This window comes from Buteo buteo, chromosome 5, assembly GCF_964188355.1.
Source record: "Buteo buteo chromosome 5, bButBut1.hap1.1, whole genome shotgun sequence".
Classification (NCBI taxonomy): domain Eukaryota; kingdom Metazoa; phylum Chordata; class Aves; order Accipitriformes; family Accipitridae; genus Buteo; species Buteo buteo.
The window spans coordinates 43,172,900-43,185,373 of NC_134175.1; the positions used below are offsets into that span (position 1 = coordinate 43,172,900).

The following is a 12,474-nucleotide window of genomic DNA, read 5'->3' on the forward strand; positions in this document are numbered from 1 at the left end:
GAGGTGGAGGAAGATGGCCAGGATTCTCATGTCCCCCCCCAGCCGTCATGGATGTTTGGGAGGAAGCACCAGCCTTCGCCTGGTTGCCACCGCTGCATCCCCCCTCTGCCCCCAGCTGGTTTCCACATTTGAGCTTTTCTTGCACTTTCTCCCACCTCTCACCCCATGGAAGAGGATAAAAGCAGCCGAGGAGGTTTTTGGCACTTGGGACACACCTTAGCAGGGCGGCCCCTCCATGAAGCCCGGGGTTTCGGAGCAGGATTCAAGGAGGTTGGAGAAGGGGCGAGAGGCGAAGCCGTGGTTACGCGGGGTCAGGCCATTATACAACGGCACAGAGGACGACGGGGCTGCCAAGTTCCAGGCAACCTGGAGCTCATTACAGATTAGTCAAGTCTTGGCCAAATTCAATAAGCCTGTTCACAAGCTTAAGGTTAAGTAAACCCTGGCACCGAGGCAGGGGCTAAATAATGCAAAAATGGAAAACCACCTTAAGAAACAGCTCCCAGAAGACGGTCACGTATTGCACTCTGCTTGTGATTAGAGATTTTAATTATGAAGGTGAATGCTGAAGGCTTGAAATGGTGAGATTTTTACTTTTCCTAAATAAGTAAGCCCACACGTTCCTGCCTGGAAGGTACTTGCTGTGATTTGCTTTCAGAGGAACAGCTGGAAGTGTTTGTCTTGCAACACATTTCCCGGGTCTGACCCCAGAATTTTCAGGATCCTGTGTGATGTAAGATATGGAGAGCCAAGGAGTAATTATATATCCTTGGCATAATTACCTCCTCTCTCTCTTTCCCATTTCTTCTTCCATCTCTAAACCCTTCTGGCACAAGCTCCAAAATCCAGTTCTTCCCCTTGGACACGAGTCCAAGTGCATGCCCAGAGCAAGGTCCTGATGCGTGTGCTGGAGATACCTGGGCACATCAGCGTGGAGAAAATAGGAACCATCCTCACAGCCTGGTCCCACAGCTGCCATCCTCACCTGAACACCTCAGCAGTAAGATAAAGTTTCACTCCTCACTAGCCGCATGCTTGCATTTTCCTCCTCCAAACTCTTAGCCAAAGGCAAGGTACAAGCCCAGGACTTCTGAGCTGTTAACTCCCCGGTGGGCAAGTCAAGTCCTGTCAGGTTGGTAACTCTCAGAAGTTGTGGTCTATCAGATGACTGTTGGGTAGCCTAAGCCAAATTAATTTCTATAGGTCAAAGGGCTCTACAGCAGGGAAGGAGTGAAATTTTCCCTCCAAAAGCCCTTGCAATACTAATTCTTCCCCTGCCTGCAGAAGTTCACCCATGGATGGTCTGGTGGTCACCAAACTCACAAAAATGTACTTACGACCCATAGCCTATCACACAAGAACAGCATCTTCATTGCCAAGGGCGAGTCAGGCATGCCTGGCTTTAATGATGCCAAACCACCACAAGCAATAGGTTTTTCACCATCTCAGCGTGCAATTGCAGATACACAGGATTAACCATTCACATAGAAACTGTGGATGTGAAGAGATGGATGCAAAGCCACGAATGTCATCCAAACCCCACGGTCTTTTTATCTTTGTGTTCCCCCCACGCTTGGCAAATGCTGAAATTTAATTTGAGGCAAGAAGCAGCACAGGATCCTCTGACACAACAGCCCTGAACGATGCTCTGCGCCGATGCAGCCACGGTCCAGATGGCTCTGGGCTTCCCCAGCGAAGGGGGTACTCGCATGTGCTGGAGAACGATGTGGGTCCAGCTGACCGCAACCATAGCCCAGCAGCACCATACAGCACACCCAAGGAAGGTCACTGAAAATGGTGCACCTCTCCAGCGGATTGGCATCATCAAAGAGGCATGAAGAGGGCACCAGGGTCACGAATAACACTTGATTCACCTTTCCCAACAGAATAAAACATAAATCAATCAAAGCAGTGCAGTCATAAGCCCCATCCCTCCGCATCCCTCTGCGCACACGCTTGGCTTCCTGTGTTTGGGCTTGTTTGACACTGACGTTAACAAATCACATTTCCAACGCTCTTCCAAGGCCAGGTTGCTTCTGCAGCCATGCCTTTGCAACTGCCCAGCTCCAGCTCCCGAGCTCCTCCTAGTATTTTTTCCCCGGCCAAGTCCAACACTACCATCACTACTCCCAGGGGTTGCCCTACTGCTGCCAGCCTAGGACAGGGCAGGTGGAGGCAGAGATGTATGAGAAAAATGTGGAAAGGTTGGGGGAAAGGGGGAAATTGAAAGGGAAACAGCACTGGAGGTGGCAGAGGACAGCATGGTGGTTTTTCTGTGTTACAAGTTCACTGCTCAACTTGCTGTGGGCTGACACTCAGCCTTTGAGATGCATGAGCAGATTTTTACCAGAAAGTTCCAGTCCTCTAAGAGACGGGGAACTGGTGAGTCGTGAAAGCAAAGCGCATTAAGAGGCAGAGCTTCGCTGGCAGGTACAGAGAATAAACGTGACCTTTGCTGAACTCGTACAGGGATACAAAAATGTTTTAACATCTTCCAGCACACCTCCTGCTGCACCTTTGGATATATCCGTTTTGGCTGGAATACTGGGAAGAAACAGAAGGAAAAGAGAAGAGCTGCAGGGGAGCAGAGCTGGAGGAGGATGGGATGGACTGAAGAGATCGATGCCCCTGTCTCCTGACAGCTACCTCCGGACTCATCTACCCCAGGGACCACATTCACCAAACCCAGGCTGCCCTTCTCTGCAGCCCCAGTGCAACGTGTGTGCCACGTGAGTCAGCGTGGATCAGTGCACACTTTGCAGGAGCCAGGAGCACATCTGCTCCATGCTGGACTTGTGGGCAGCAGCACAGCTCCGTAGCTGGAAATGGGGCATATGCAGCCCAGCCCAGATGGAGAAGAGCAAAAACGAGACTTCTGATACCTGTCCTTGCAGAGTCACCCTCCGTATGTCACAAATGACGTCATGCCTTGGGTTTGTCTCAGTCCTCAGGGCCACGTCCTACCTGCTGACAGCTCCCACAGCCTCAGTATTTCTGCTTTGGGAGTCTTAAAAAAGGCGAGGGCAAAAATAGAGAGGCATTTTAGTGTTGAATACATGCAGGTCAATGATTATGCAGTGATAAAAACGCAGCTATTACGCAATTAACACAACAGCACGTGGCCGCACTGACGGATCAGTGCAGAAGGACTGTGCAGAGCATCTGCTCAAGCTGCCGGGGCCCTGAGAGATGGGGGATGCGGGAGCTCCCCACCTCCTGCTCTCCCCCACCCCAGCCCATGCTGCTGCCGCCGACAGCCCTACGCACAAAGTACTGGGAGGAAGAGGAGGTAAGAAAGGGAAGGGACTAAATTCCCTCTGTAATTTCATCCCTAAATCCCATTTAAACACATTTACTGTGAAAAGACCTCAGAGCGATCACAGACCCCGAGCCACAGGCAGTGGGAGCGAGAGCAGCGGTTCTGCCGCTGCTGTCTCCCCACGTGGCAGGATGGTGCCAGTGGAAAATTAAGCACTGGGTGCCATAGCCAGCACCTCCCCGCACCTCCCTGGCCACAGCAAAAATGACAAACCAAAGATGAGCAGCAAGAAGCAGCCTGGGGCAGGGAGAGGAGCCCATTGCTATTTTTCCACTTGTGGTGAGCAAATAAGCTCCTATTTTATCATTAGCACTAGGGAGATGGTTTCATAAATTATGACAAACGGGACATTCATGTTTCAAATTCATCAGAGCTGCGAGTAGCAAAAAATAGGCAGGTTTTAGTGAAAAAAAAAAAAATCGGCAAGAAGGGGTGGGGGGAGAAGGATCAGAGCAATTTTAAAGAAAGAAGGAAAGGAGTTCCCTTGCCCAAGATTTTCTCTGCACCCATAATAAGCCTGGCAAACCCAAAATGAGAGATTATGTAAAGTCTATAATTGAGGGAGCGAAAGCCACAGTTAAAACAATCTAAAAAGGCCAAGCCCTGAGAAAGGCAACTCAAATTCCTTATCTTTTGATGGAAAAGAATGTGCTCCCTGAGATTAATGACGTGTTTACCCAAAAGGAAATCACCGCCCTTCTGAAGCAGCGAGTGTTTGTTCCTCCTGAGTCCCTGTTTTCTGCTCCAGAGCTGATCTCCCAAACCTCCTGTTTAAAGTCAACACACAATACAGCTTCCTGCCGCCACGGGCTCCGAGGGAACCCACCATTAACCCTCTCCCGAAAACCACCCTCCCACACACCTGTCTGTCCTGGCCACCACCACTGGGGATGAAAACGGGGTATTTTGGTCACGCTTCGAGCACCGGCACAGAGACAGGCATCACGCCAACAGCTGCCAGCAACCTTGCTACAGGGCGATGAATCACCCCTGTGCATAAATATTTCTCAGTTGAGCAGACAAATTAGCGAGCGTGGAGACTGACAGCGCTGTCGAGGGGAAGCATTCACTTGTCTTGCTCTTCTCCAAAGTCTCCGGACGCAGCAGGTGACCTCTTCTCAAGTTGCTCGGGGTTTCGGCTGCATGCCCTGCAGCCTGGCCTGCACAGGACGCTCTTGGAAAGAGGTTTAACATCGGCCGGTGCAACAGTCTGCCACGTTACGGGAGGCGCAGAGAAACATGGGATTTGTGCACTGAAAACCTTTGAGCGACCAAGAAAGCCTCGAGCAGAAGCACCGGGGGGACGATCTGTTTAAGGAAACCTGCAAAAAAACCTGCTCGGGGAGCATCAGTCCTTTGCATACATGACAAACTCAAGTATTCCCATCCTCCCTCTCTGGTAAATGCACTCACGCTCCATCCCCGATCTCCTCATGGAGCATCCCAGCCACGAGAGCCATCAGGTCACGAGCATCTTCCTCTCCCTCAAGCCAATGGACCTGCAATAATGGGTGCTGGCCAACAGCTAAAAATAGCACAAAAGGCAGAATAAACAAAGGGAGCTGCTTAAATCTGTCTCCGACATTTGTATGTAGCTAATGGGGTAATTTTGATTTGCAGGATGCTGTCACCTCTCTCAGATCGTGAAGCAGCCTACGCTCCCCCTGAGCTCTCGCCAGCCACATCACGTCTCCGGTGGGACCGGGCTGGGTGGGAGGAAACACTAATTTCTGCCCAGGTCCCCATGTGCCTGCTTTATCTCCACCTCGGCTTCTCAGGAGGATGAAGAAGTGGAAAACCACCGGTGTACACAAGAGCACATACGGAGCCCAAACGCGCCCACATGAGCAGGTCCTCATTGTGAAAGCCCAGCGCCTCAGCATTGCTTAAATAAAGGAAAAGTCAGGAATGCGCATGTGGAAGTAGCTAAGTAGCTACTAGAGCTGTTTAGCATTTATTCTGTCTCTACATGTTGGTGGGTTTTAATTATTATTTGCAAAAAAGCCAAAAAGTGGATATTTTCTGCAGGTGGAAAATCTGAAATTTTAGTTAGGAGAAAAAAAGAAGAGATTTTAATGTGGGTATTTCAACTGTATAAAGTCCACTGATGTTTTATATTTTTTAATGCTAAGCACCAGACTTGCCATAATGTATAAAATCCTTCCATTACTATTTTATTTTTTGATGTGGTATCCGCTACCTGGCTTGTTCAGCAGTATTCAAACTAGCCAGCAGAAATTGTTTTATTCATTACAAAGAGGATGAGAAGTAAAGCATCCCTTGCTTAATCCTTTTTCTAGGAAAATAGTTTGCATCAATGGGATATTATTATTAATTATAGAGTGGTATTTCTTGGAAGTCATGCCCAGAGTCCTTGATTGTGGGAGGCTCTGCAGAACTTCTCTGATGAAAAAGCCCAGCCTTGAGAAATCAGAATTTAGGCTGAGTCAAGGCACAACAATTGGAGGAAAATGAATAGCAGTTGAGCGGCAGCAGCGATGACACACATCCTTTGGATTCGTTGGAATGACCTCCTTTCTAACTCGGAGCTACTCTGTGTATTGCTTGGGACAAAGCCCAATCCATGCCGATCAACTCCCCATCTTTCAAAAGAAAGCAGTTAACCAAAATGTAACATAATCCACCAGACCCTGCCATGGTCTACAGAGTCTTCTGCCATACTCATGGCTAGAGCATCCTGTACTTCCAAGTTATGAATATGTTACCCAGATAGCAATGGTATTTCAAAAGAGAACTATTCCGTTTGTTGATTTTTTGATTCTGTGCCCAAAATGATAGTTTCATTTTATTTTTGGAAGGTTTTCATTATCCTCTATGCAACACACACACCTACAGCTTCAAGTCTAGTTTCAGACTGCAAATCAAACTGGAAATCAAACAGTGTTTGATTTTGGAAAGGTTGAGCACGATGTTGCCCCCTAAAAGGATTTTTTTTGTTTGTTTGAAACTATTAATTGAACTCAGTTTAAATCAGAGAATGCATTTTCCCTACCAAAATCACATTTTTCAATGAATGCATTTTTCCTTTGAGTAGAAAAGAAAACCAGCGAGAACCACAAGGCCATCATCCAGGCCAGTGAGGTACAACCAGGCTAAAATCTCTTACCTACAGCCAAAAAAGGCCAAAAATTGTTACACAAGCCAGCAAAAAAGATGATAAGCAGTAGATAAGGACCCATGTCCCGCAAAATTTTCTCTTTAGCCTAGGAGAGGAATGCAAACTAGAAGTGAAGCGGCTGGAGAAAGAACCTAATATCTAGAAATTATCTTCATAAATTAAATCCCTAAATAAGGAAAGCCGATTCAGGGCTCAGCTGAACTGTGACTGGAATTAAACACTAGGGGAATGAAAAAAGAGGAGGTAAAATATCTCAATCATTTGAAAACAATTATGTAGTGGCACCAAAAAAAAAGGAAAAAAAAGTCAATGCAATTAAATAAAGCTGTCCCGTTTAAACACAGCAACGGGGAGAGATGGAGAGATTATGGGATGATATATACCTTCCTCAAGCCAGTCAGTTTTATTAGGTCTCTACCATTAAACAAGTTGCTGCTGAACGGAGATCTTGCACGGGAGGTTTTATGGGGGGAGCTGGTGAGGAAAGCCCATGTGAAGGCAGCATCTAGCAGAGGACAAAGCCAGCTGAGGTATTGCAGGATTTATTTACAAGCTCTAGGAAGATGAGCTTAGCATTGCCTCACAGGGAAACAGCAAAGAAATTAAAGGTTAAATCAACAGTGTACAAAATCTCCTGTACGAGCCAGGAGCAGTATTACCTATTAAGCAAGTTTAAACCTGTAACAACCTCAGCAAACCCTCTCCTGCTCCAGGGATGGACCCGGGCCAGCCTGGCCCTGATGGCACCATGCAGTGGCACGTTTTAGGGTGTCAAATGAGGCCAGGACCCTCCTCCTCCTCGGCAGCACACGGCAAAGGGCAGCTCGCTCCCATGCCCCACGTGGCCGCTCGGATGGCGCAGCCTGGAGAAGAGAAGAGTGAAGAGAAGCACAAGAGGTCTTCCAAGCAAGGTGGTTTAATGCAGAAAGGAGGGACATCAGCGGGTCCCCAAGCCCTCGACAGACCCAAAGCAGGGCGTTTGGGATGCAGGAAGGGGGGGTTAGCCTGAGATAGCTGTGACTAGAGCAGGGTCCCCAAGGATGCAGCAGAGGATCCATCACTGGATATTTTTAAGAGCAGGTTAGATGCACACGGCATCCCCAGCGCATCCCATCGGGTGCGGGAGGGCAGGGACCCCCAGGCCCTGAGCTCTCCTCCCCTCCTCCTTACCCACCTCCTGCCAGATGCTTCAGGGCAACGGGCTCAGAAATCCCGCCTGGCCTCGGCGGAGCGGGGGCACAGGGATGCCAGCCCCGGCGCCCGGCGAGCAGCAGCTGTACCGACACCCCGAGCATCCGCCGGCAGGCGAGACCGCTGCTCCTCAACAAAGTCCTACTGCCGGGTGTCCTCCAGCGAGGAAACACCGTGAAAGCCTACCTACAAACAGGACGGCAGAGTGGAACCACGCAGCAACGTTACATCTCAACCTAATTTTTTTTAATTTTTTTTTGTTGTTGTTGTTCCAATAAACTGCTTTAAATACCTACTTCAGAGAGCCTGGACAGAGTGGTGTAGCTTTCCTCTCACTATCTAAATAAGGCCCCTAACAATGTTATCACTTTTCAAAACACATCTGTCCCGCAGCTCCTAGCCCAGACAATTGGCAGGTAACCAGTTAATAAATGTCTTCGCCAGACTGTTGAATAGGCTGGCCCCAGCTCAAGAGTGATGTCAGGGCCATTCAATGCGCTATAATTGGAAAAACCTGGGGAAAGCAATCCCATGTTTTTTAATAAATAAAGAGCGTATTAGCAACCTCCTGCTTTTATTCACCACGGTGTCTACCTTGTTCGGTAGCAAAGTGGGATTTTTTTCTGCTGCCGCTCGCTCGGTGATTTCTACTTGGAATTTGATGCCAGTTTCCAGATGTGTCTCAGGCCAGGAAGTCAGCAATCAGCCTGGATAAAGCCTCTGGGATTAGCTGCAGATCATCTTCTGACACACACATCCTTCCTGCACCCTCTCTTATGAAATTGGGGCACACCCCTCGTGCCCAGAAATAAAATAAAACAACCCAGAGCCAAGCAAAAGCCCCTGATTAGGACGCTTTGATTACTTTCATATTAAATACGTGGGAATATATTTAATTAATTCAATCCATCAAAGCCCTTGAGGCACCATTTGAGGGATCTTTACAACACCAGAGTGTTTATATACATAAATCACTTTAACAATTGCAGGTTGCCTGTCTGCTGGAGCAGCCCCAGGTGAAGCTCACCTCCCACAGCTCCTCACCAGTGGTACCCAGAAGGCCTGCAGTGGGGTGAATCCTCCCAAGGACTCACCCTCGGAGGAAGAAGCGAAGATGATAAATGACTTTTCTGGGCTCTGTGTGAGCAACTTTGGGAAGCTAAAACCCAAGCGGGTGATATGAAGGATGTGGTTTGCCTGGAAAATAATCCCAAGCAGAAGCCCCCTGACAGCAACACGCCTTCCAAACCTCCCTGTGTCCCTGAGAAATGAACTACCCAGGGTTCCCAGCCGGCAGGAGAAGGGGCTCAGCCCCAGGCAGCCAGGCTCCACACTTGCCCCAGCCATGGGGTACCGTCTGCTCCAGGACTGGGTGGGGGGTCCCAGCCCAAGGGGTCTCAATCAGTGACTTCCCAACAAAATAATTTAATTTTTTTTTTCCCCCCAGGCATTTAAGAAGCTGTAGTCGGGCCCCTTTTGCTTGGGTTGCGATTCCTTTCATCTCCGCAACAAAGCGCAACCAAATTAACACCAGCCCTCCCCCCAATAACCGCCCTCGCCATGCACTCCCGCAGCCGCTCTGCATTAACGGGGCACCTGAGAGCCACTGCCAAAACAGGAAAGCAGGCGCCTAATTGAAAGGGAGTATTTGGGAGTCACCCTATACAAAAATTAGCAGAGATATGCTAGGAAAATAAAAGAGTGGGCATTAACGGCAGGCTTATCTTCTTTTTCCGTGACTCTAATGTTTGGGACGTGAAGAGGCCAAAAAGTTTCACATACTGTTCTGAGGAGCTGGTCACGGAGAGGAGCATCCTCTCCTTTACGTTCACCGCTCCTCCCAGAACAACTTAGGCTGATTTTGAGGTATAGACCTCCAGAATTAAAATGCAAATGTACACAAGCCAAAAAATCCCCTGCATTGCTACTATGCGATTGTGTAGCAAGTGCTGGGTCTTGGTTATGGGTTGAGAAACCAAGCGCTGCCAGATTTCAATTCACCTGTGTTAGGTTTGGTAAAAACAGTAAACTGTGCTTAGGGAGAAAGAGAATACGGATGTTTTCCGTCCCAAGGAAGGACCACGGGGGACTCCGTTTCTGGAGGTGGGACTGAATTTTAAGGTGAGTGGCCAGAGACAGCTCAATGAGGCTGGTTTCCAGACGGCACGGGGAGCCCCTCTCCTCGCTACCCACGCCTGGCCACGATCCCAGCCTGGGACCGTGACCCGTCCCCAGGGGAAGCGCCAGCAGGAGCCAAGAGGAGGATTTAGGATTAACTCCAAAAAATCAGCCAGTCCCACCCCACCCTGCAGGCAGCCTGCGGAAAGGAGCAAAAGCCCTCAAGGCCAGGCATTGGGACGCCGCAGCCTGGCAGGGGTCAGCAGTATCTGGACAAGCGACGCAGAGCCATCCCTGTCTGCTGGGACCACTCGGATCCTCCAGCCCCAGCTCCGGGCTGCAGGAGCGGGAGCGAGCCACGGCAATAGAGAGGGGGGAAAAATAAAAAAAAAAAAGGAGAAAAAGCAGCGGGAAGCCCTGCTGAGAAGCCCCCTTTTGTGTAAACACGCTCCGTCCTCAGACTAAAAATAAAGGCAAACCACAGGAAGGGAGTGAGTGCTTGGACAATATCCGATTTGGTGTGTGCCTGGGTGTGAGCTGAGGGAATGGGGAGAAGAGCAGGGGACTCCACCCAGCGCAACCACACAAAGGCAGCCGTTTAAGACCTTCAAGATGGACAGGCATTCCTGGAGATTATTTAAATCCAAATAACTGCTGCTTGGCAGATGCGCAGTCCTTTGGTATGTGCGCAGCACTTGGATATGTTAAGTGAGGGAAAAGGCTGCCATGGCAGGAGCAGGAAAGGCAGGATGACTGCATGAGGCCCATTTTACAGGTTCGGAGACCGAGACCTGAGGCTGTGAACTGAAACCCCATAAACCTGTCAGAAAACAAAGGAAGCAACCCAGACAAGATGTCAGCTGAAATCTTTTCAGCTCACAGGTCCATCCTCAAAAATTACCTCTCCCTGCACGCTGCCCTTCGCATCTCAGTCACCGCTGCACCCGAAGAACCAAATCCAAAACAGCCGCACGCACGTGAAGGCTGCGGAGAGCTGATCGAGTTGACTGCCCACCCCAAAGGGGTCTCAAATGCTTCCCCAGGTGGTGGGCTCAGAGGCACCGCACCCTGCCATCGCCATCGGCCAACTCAAGAGGATGGAGCTTCACCGACACCTGCACGGAGAAGCGCAGCCTCCTGGCAGGAGGGACGCTTTGCTGACGGGTGCAATCGCACCCAAGAGACAAGCATCCATCCATGCCGCGCAGAAAGCACGCAAGACGGAGTGAGGAGGCTTCTTGAAGCCCAGCGCTCACCGTTGGTGCTGACACACCACTCAGAGGCCTTCTGGGGAAATGCAGGACTTTGGAGGAACCAACCACTCAGCCTGGCTCCAAACAGTTCTCTCCCACGGAAGCGGTCTGTAAAAGCAGAGAAACCCACAGCTCTCCCCAGCCAGCCTTACGGCCGCAGATCCCACCATACAGGCAGCACCAGTCTGGGGTACTGGCGTTTGGGGCTTGGATCTGGCCACCATCAGCCCGATGTTCTTCCATGCGCTGGAAACCCTCCTCTCTTTAGCCAGCCACGGCTAAACTGCAGCATCTGCAATGCTCAACCGCCTCATTTCCCTTCCTTTCTCTATTTTCTGTCAGAAGAAAATGACATAGTGCTCGGCAGTGGAGGAAATCAAAGACGACTACGTTGACCTCAACTTGGGCATGTTTCCTGCTGACGTTTGTATTCCTCTAATTCTCTCCTCCTGGTTCCATGTTCACTTTCCTACCATCAGGTCTCACCCCGAGTATTTGTTTTCTCTCTACTATTAGAAAGGTCTCTAGGTCCGCATTAAAGGTCTCCTCTGAGCACAGCCAAAACGCAAACCCCCCGCTTCCTTTAGAAAACAACTTCCTATGAAACACAGCTGTTTGAAGCAGGTCAGTTGCCTTCTCTGCAAAACACGCCACACCGAGCACAACCGTCCTCCCTTCATTCTCATTTCCAAGTACCTGCTGAGACTTTTACCGGCTTTCATTTGGGGCATTTCTTAACACGCTAAATATAAAACGCAAACGCCTTTCCACAAGGCTCTCTGTGAGAGGGGAACAGCTGCTGGTGCAGCAGCTTCTGTCCCCACCCCACCGTCCTTGCACGCCGTACCGGCAGCACAAAATAACACAACGGCACGAAAAGACAGCTGTGCCACCAGCCATCAGCCCTACGAACACCTACGCGACTCACCTCCTGCCTCCCAGCTCGGCGGCTGAATCCCAACTGTAAATCAAAACTGAAGATCTTTCCTTGAAACGGACTTTAGCAGGCCGCTTGCAACCCCCTAAGGTGCTGCTGGACACAGGGGAATCCAAGAAAAAGGTGACACCTTCTGTTTACTCAGTTAATTACACTTTGTTATTGCTGGAGTGGCCGCTGCAGCACTCATGGACCCCTTTCACCGCAACTCCCCGCTTCTTGAGATGTGTTTCCCTGCAAACACCTCTCGGGGATGAGGATGGAGGGAGGGGAAGAGGACTCGGGGCGCAACCAGGGCTGCAGGTGGGAGCCCCGAACCTCCGCCTTGCCCAAGCTGGAGCTGCTGCTGGGGAAGGCTAACTGGGAAGACTTGCAGCCACAGCTCCTTGAAACCCCAGAAGTCACCTGCCCCAGCCCCCCCAGCTCCTTCCTTGGCTCCCCAACACGGCCCTGGGCAGCAAACGCACCGGTGTGCAGCCTGGGGTCAGCACTGGTGGCACAGCTCACCACAGCCAGG

The 12,474-nt window shown here is 50.2% G+C and overlaps 1 protein-coding gene across 1 annotated transcript in view; it reads right to left on the reverse strand.

Annotated features, from left to right (window-relative positions):
* SLC12A8 (solute carrier family 12 member 8) overlaps window positions 1-12,474 on the reverse strand; it is a 58,315-nt gene that overhangs the window by 28,910 nt on the left and 16,931 nt on the right. The gene's annotated exons all lie outside the window — the stretch shown is intronic.